This window comes from Loxodonta africana, chromosome X, assembly GCF_030014295.1.
Source record: "Loxodonta africana isolate mLoxAfr1 chromosome X, mLoxAfr1.hap2, whole genome shotgun sequence".
NCBI lineage: Eukaryota > Metazoa > Chordata > Mammalia > Proboscidea > Elephantidae > Loxodonta > Loxodonta africana.
In genome coordinates, this window is record NC_087369.1 from 39669306 (window position 1) to 39676800 (window position 7495).

At 40.5% G+C, this 7495-nt stretch overlaps 1 pseudogene; it reads right to left on the reverse strand.

The window, feature by feature from the left end:
- Positions 1 to 1180: 1180 nt before the first annotated feature.
- LOC100669510 (histone-binding protein RBBP4-like) lies at positions 1181 to 2511 on the reverse strand (annotated as a pseudogene).
- Positions 2512 to 7495: the final 4984 nt, after the last annotated feature.

Consider the following 7495-nt stretch of genomic DNA (forward strand, 5'->3'; position numbering starts at 1 on the left):
GGTGGCAGGGCTGCCTCCTCCTAGTCCCTGCCACAGTTAACTCTGATGCAGTATGGTTCAAATGAGCTTCCTAGAGTTATCTGCGTTACAACAAAATGTTCACAGTGTATGCCTTTAGAATTGGTGATTTTTATCATCTTCTTTGTGCTGTTCTACACTTTCAACAATATGAAAATAACTCAAATATTACATACTCTTTTTTTTCCCCTGTGGAAAAGCAATTTATTCCATTATATCCACTTACACAGTTAGTCATGGAGAGTAACAGGCCTACTGGTGAAACAGGTCATCCAAAAAGAGGATGGCACCAAACTACCAGTCAAGGACTAGCTTCTAAAAAAAAAGCAACTGTTACACAGGATTAATTTAATTTTTTTTATTAACTTTTATTAAGCTTCAAGTGAACGTTTACAAATTCAATCAGTCTGTCACATATAAGTTTACATACATCTTACTCCGTACCCCCACTTGCTCTCCCCCTATTGAGTCAACCCTTTCAGTCAGGATTAATTTAATTTTAAAAACAAACATCAGCTATCGATTCACTCTTCTTAACTTAACTGGACAGTCTACCTGTGGTATAACTGTCAGGTAGAAACATATATCTTTACAACTTGGTGGTCCCAAGTTTAAAAAAAAAATTCGCAGAAAGGATGGAAATAATATGAAATCAGTTTAAGAAATACACTAACAAGTAAAAATATATAGGCAAAGAGGAACTCAGAGAATAAAGTTTTGACTTAACTGGAGAAGCGGAAAAGAGGCTGGTCCACGTAGGAAAATGTGCATCATGGCAAGTCAGGTGTGAAGATTTTAGAGTAGGAACATATATGACTTGAATCTCCACTGTTGCCTCAATACAAATGACATCTGGCTGTATAATACTTCATGGCTCAGATACTTGCCTCACTTGGCTCTATTCCTTACCCACTCTAGCCTTTACTTAAATGAGTCTGAAAAACTTGGGATTACAAGCATAAGAAAAACACACACACACACACACACACATATTCCCCTTTCTGTGGCTACTTCAGACCTGAGATTCTTCTAGAAATTTCTGAAGAAAATGTAAGTCTGTGGCTTTGCCAAATCAAGTCTTCCCAGTTCACATTTAGAAAACACTCACTGTTTGGGCTAATAGCACTGGTGATGGCACCTATAGAGGGACAGCCAAACATAGTCTTGTCTCAAAACCAGTGCTAAAATCAATCTCGTGGTTGAGAGAAAAAAGGAGTCTAAAAATCACAAGTACAGACATATCTAGGACCCCTGTCCTTCTAAAGCCACACTTCCTTGAGGGTTTTCATCATTATAAATGATCCCCTCTATCTGCCACACTTGCGTGATATTGTCTTCTGATACAGAACAAATCATTCAAAGTTCATTGGGATTCCAGGAGAAATCAGATATCTTGAAAGTGTGACCACCATAAATAAACAATAATTCTGGTGACCCATCTTCTGCATCTTCTGGGGATTGTTCGTCTCCAGACATTCAGCCTATGCTAAGTACCACTGGAAGCCAAAATAGTTTCATTGTGAGGTGAACACTGAACCTGGAATGTTTCATCCTTACATGATTCAAAGGAATACAACTTGAGTTTCAGGTTTCTCAGATCCCACAAAGCAACAGTCTTGTCAGCTGATCCTGTAGCAAGAATAAATTCACTATAAGGATTGAAAGAAAGGCAGTTCACTTCAGCAGTGTGAGCATCAACTGAGTGACTTGTTCTGGGAGTATTTGAATGAGTATCCCAGATCATAAATTTCTGATCATCACCAACTGACCCAAACAGAGACTCATGGAGCAGATGCCAGGAAACATCTTCAACTACTGCTGTATGTCCAGAAAAGATGATCTTTGTTTGCATCTACCACTTTTCCTTCCTTTGTTGCAGCACTGATGTCCCCATAGGCAGGTGGTATGGTCATCCGAAGTACTAAGTAAGTGCCCACTGAGATTTGGGTTTCAACAAAGTCCATGGCCTTCCTTCGGATGTCCATGAAGACACAAGTCTGGGTTGTACTCATCAGTAGGGTCTGGTTTAGAAGGGTGTTTGGTGTAGCCCAAAACAAGAATATCACTGGATAGAGTCTTTGTTGCAATAATGCAAAGGTTCTGGGGCATATAATGGGCCCTGTTTACTTCTCTCCTTCATGACTGATCTTGATTTCTACTTCAATCTTTCCACTAACTGAGCCCAAACCTCCAAATTCTCCTTTCTCACTGTCGTAGTGTGACACATCAAACTGAGCATCATCATAAGGGAGCACACTAGCTATCACAAGGTAGTTTTGATTATCTGACATGTGTGTTCCCAGGATGAGTCAATGAATGCTGAAATCTTTCTCTTCTGGTCTGGTTACATCTGAAAGCCACTGTACGGTTAGGCTAGGGCACTCCAGAGCATGAGTCATCACCAAATCATCAAGAAAAGGGGTGTTCTTTACACTCCTCATTGATCACACATTATTCTACAGCATCATCAAAGGCTGCTTCCTTGTCGGCCATGACAGGTAGGCAAGCCTGGAGGGAGCTGGGAGTCAAGCGTTGAAGGAGGGGCAGGGAGGCTGCAGGCCTAAATATTACATACTTTTAAAATGATCATTCTGACTCTTTTACGAGTTATCATAAGAGCCAACTCTCTTTGGGCCCAAGAAGGGGCTCACCTTTAATAAGCTTCTCCGCAGAATTGTTAATACTTTTTAAAAAAATTACTGATGTTTCATGATTATGTATACAAGGCTATCAGGGAACTTATCTAAGTTAGAAAAGTTAGGCAAAAAGAATGAAATATGTGGAGCCCTGGTGGCGCAGTGGTTAAGAGTTTGGCTGCTAACCAAAAAGTTGGCAGTTCAAGTCTACCAGCTGCTCCTTGGAAACCATATGGGGCAGTGCTAGTCTGTCTTATGGGGTCACTATGAGTTGGAATAGACTTGACAGCAATGGGTTTGCTTTGGTTTGGTTATAACCCCATCATTCTAATATCCAGAGTTAATCACTGCTAATATTTTTTTAATATTTTTATGTATTTTAATCATATAAAAAATAATATAGCAATGCTTTCTTTGTGCCAGACCAATTTTAAGTATTAAATGTATTGACTTAATTACCCTTCACCAAACCCCATATATAAGTATATCATTATCTCCATTTTACATGTGGTAAAACAAAGGCCTTGAATGATTGATTAGGTAACATGGCTAAGGTTACACAGTTAGAGGTACAGCCCGAGTTTGAACCTGGGCTTGGACCTAGGAGCATGTCTCCAGAGCCTGAATGTGTGTATATGTGTGTTGAACATGTGACTCATGAATATAATCAATACACAATTTAAGACCTGCACCCCACAGCTGCTATAAAACCCAGTCAAGAGAGTAAGTAGGGCAATCTTCCCTTGACACTAGATGGACATTTTGACTAACTCTGTAATGTATTCTTTCCAATGAAACCTCTCCTTAGGAAGCCGGAGTCCCAACACTTACTCTCTGTTTGAGTCAAGATCTTCTTCTGCCTATACTCCTCTAATCAGCCCTGAATTTTATCAAGCATCAAAATTTTTTTTTACATTTTTAATAGACCTTATTTTTAAGAGCAGTTTTAGGTCTACAGGAAACTTATGAAGAAAGTACAGAGTTCCCATATACCTCCGCTCCCCCATACACTGTTTCTCCTATTACTAACGTCTTGCATTCCTGTGGTACCTGAGTCACAATTGATGAATAACTATTAATGCATTGCTATCAACTGAAGCCCATAGCTTACATTAGGGTTCACTCTCTGTGTTGTATAGTCCCTATGGGTTTTGACAAATGCATAATGACATGTGTCCACCATTACAGTGTCATACAGCATATTTTCACTGCCCTAAAAACATCCTGTGCTCCACCTAATGGATCCTTCCTCTCCCTTCCTGCCTCCTGCCTGAACCGCTGGCAATCACCGATCTGTTACTGTCTCTGTAGACTTGCCTTTTCCAGAACGTCATAGAGCTGGAATCATACAGTGTGTGGTTTTTTCAGACTGGCGTCTTTCACTTAGTAATATGCATCGAAGAGTCTTCATTTCTTTTTATTGTCGAATGATACTCCATTTTATGGATACACCATAGTTTGGTTCAGGTGATTTTACAGCCCTGGAAACCTCTTGAGCATTCCTAAGAGAAACCTCCTTCCTACAGAAAATATGGCCCTCTCACTAAAAGATTACAATATGCACAGACAGCTGTAATCAACAAAACATGGTCCTTAAACTCTAGACACAAAGACTTAGCATATAGATTACAGAACATCTACAAGAACTGGGCCATCAGACAATGGGCAATGGGGGCACGCTCACATCAAGAGACTGGCATGATTAGAACTGTACCAGTAGCAATTAATGAGGTGAACAAATTAGGTGATCTTTCCAAAGAAGTAATAAGCACCTGAATTAGAGAAATAGCAATGGGAACAGAAAAAAGAGGATGGTTTTTAACTAATTAACACATATTTACTGAAATTTGAGTATACAGAAAGCAGTCCCGTGAATAGTATGAGGGAAGTCAAGACTGGTTTAAAAAAAAAAGGCACAATATCCTATTCTACCTTTAGGCCCTGCTCAGTGCCCCGGGAGGCTAACCTCTATGGACTATGTCTTGGAAGTGCCCTTGCCCTGCATTGGTTTTGACCAATGAGAGACATCAGCAGGAGAAGGGAGGAAGGGAAGGTGGAGTTTTTATTTCTCCCCCACATCCCAACTCCTTGCTACTTCACAAGGCTTTTGGCAGTGGTCACATCCCTTTAAGGCCACAGCTCATTTCCAGCAACCTTATTCCCCAGGCCCTGGTCTCACTAGACTGCTGATAGGATTCCATCCTAGTTACCACTAGTTGAAGGTGTACTTTAAAATATTCACTAGAACTGCCACAGAGAGAGAACACACTAAATGTATTCAGAGGGACAAATTGTAAACAACAGAGGGCAGATTCAGAACCTCCTATCTATATACTCTCCACTCCCTATCTTCAAAGCATCCTTACAAACAGATACCCTAAATTCTGAAGCCCGATGACCATCTTTACACTTATTTTCTTTCCATCCACACAAACAGCCAATTGCCCAGTCTATCCATCTTTCTCTGCGGCAATGGTAGATTTTAAGCCAAGTATTTTGTCCAAACCTTGACTCTGGCTTTCTCTACACCACAGCATAGCAAACAAGCCCTGCATTTTATATCATTTGCCATTTCAGGTGTGTTGTGTTGCTACTCACAGTAATCCAGGAGCACCCTGGTGTTGGAGATAAATTTCTGACTAACCTTCACCATCTCCACCTATAATTCAGTGTTAACATATTTATACTCATCCCTCTCTCTTTTTACCCTAAAAACTGTGTTCTTGTTAATCTCTTGGAATGAGGCCTCCCTTTTTCACCTAATAACCATTGAATAAGTCACTTCAAATTTATGGATACAATCCCCAATTTATGCCCAGAAACCATTTCATTCATTCCTTTTTAAACAATGCAATTCATTCATTCCTTTTAACTTAGAATCATAGATTCTAGGATCTTTTGGAAGAATTCATGGTAGTTTAGTCCAACTTAAATCCTGGTGGCACAGTGGTTAAGAGCTTGGCTGCTAACCAAAAGGTCGGCAGTTCAAATCCACCAGGTGCTTCTTGGAAATCCTATGGGGCAGTTTTACTCTGTCCTATAGGATCACTATGAGTCAGAATCAAGTTGATGCCAACAGTTTTTTTTTTAGTCCAACTATTAAATTTTTACAATTTTCCCATTAAACTTGCCTCCAATTATCCCAATTTTTCTAACAAGTAGAATTTTCATTTTCCCGATAGCTTGTTGATCAATACTTCCTGTGGAGGAAGCTGTGTCTGAGGGTAGAATAAGAGGAGGCAATAGCCAGGGCTTGCTGCATGCCAAACAGGGTATCATTATTAGTGGCTCTGCTTTCAAAAGTACTATGACACAGGGATGAGCCAAAATGAAGAATCAGGAGAAAAGATGAAAGTTTGGTGGTAGAAAAATCAAGTTTGTATTTTGGAAGAGTTAAACAGAAGCAGGAACAAAGAAGGAGAGTCAACAAAGAGGAAATGAAGCAAGGTTTGTGCAGTGGAGAAACTCCTTAACCCTGCATCCTGCCCAGAAGCCTCATAGCCTGAGAGGGGGCTGTGAAGGAGGAAGGAGCTGTCCTCTTGCCTGGCTCTCCTGTGAGGTGCTTCTAAGTCAGTGCTTCTTCAGAACTTCCCATCCAAAAGCTGCTGGAGGAGGGCTACAGGCTCTCACCCTACCTGATATTGCAAAGGCCCTCACCAAGCCAGCACTATGCATCGGTGTTCCTACCCTAATGGCTGTGGCGGGAAGGTTGTGAAGAGTAGCAGGGCTGGAAAGCTATCTGTAAGGGACTGGAGTTAAGGTCCATCAGGGCTTATCAGAAGAAAGGCAAACTAGCATAAAAACTGGAAGCTAGGGCAGAAGCCATCTCTTGTCTATGAAACTCAATGTAGGGGGCCTATAGTTTGGGGGCACTGTCTTATTTCCTAAGGATGCCATAGTAAAATACCACAAAGTGGGTTGCTTTAAAGAACAGAAATTTATTTTCTCATAATTCAGTAGGCTAGAAGTTGAAACTCAAGGTATTGGCTGTACCTATTTTTTCTGAAGGATTTGGGAGAGGAACTGTTCTATGCTTCTCTCCTAGTTTCTGGTGGCTGCTGGCAATCCTTGGAGTTCCTTTGCCACTTGTAGGTCTATCTTCATATGGTGTACTCCCTTGTGTGTGACTCTGTTTCCATGTCTGCTTTATCAGTCACCACTCAGAAGGGGTTAGGATTAGGACCCACCCTACTCTGGTATGATAGTATCTTCAAAGAAAACCCCTATTTCTCTAAACAAGGTCACATTCACAGGAACAGGAGTTAGGATTTCAATGTATCTATGGGGGGACACAATTCAATCCATAATAGGCACCCCTGACACATCAGATGGTAAAGAAAAGTAAGATATCTGCCAGATATGTGTGTGAAGTTAATATGTTAGCAGCCCTGGAAAAGTTCTAATCAAGATCAGAAGCTAGATGTGAGGAAGCTTACAATCTGAACAACCTCAGTGCCTGCAGATGAGGGAAGCTGTGGTAAAACAGAGATGGACATTGAGTACTAAATTGAGGAACACACAGTGAACAAAATTACAATTGCCAATATCCACCAGTAACCCAAATGGGTTCTAGCAGTTTAATCATTAATTTTTTGATGACTTAAAAAAAATTACCCTTAAGTAAACTTTTCATTATTTCTTTTCACTTGCATTTCACAATTTGTCATCGACATATCAAGCTTGGGAATCTCCAAATGTTTCTCTTTGGAAAGAATTTGAGTGGCTCTGGCCACATGGGAAATTGGACCACCTGGTGTTGTCACTGAATGGAATGCAAGTCTAGATAACCTAAGAGTGACTGGCCAACTGTCACCAGTTCTCTAGATTGAATTTTTCCAAGA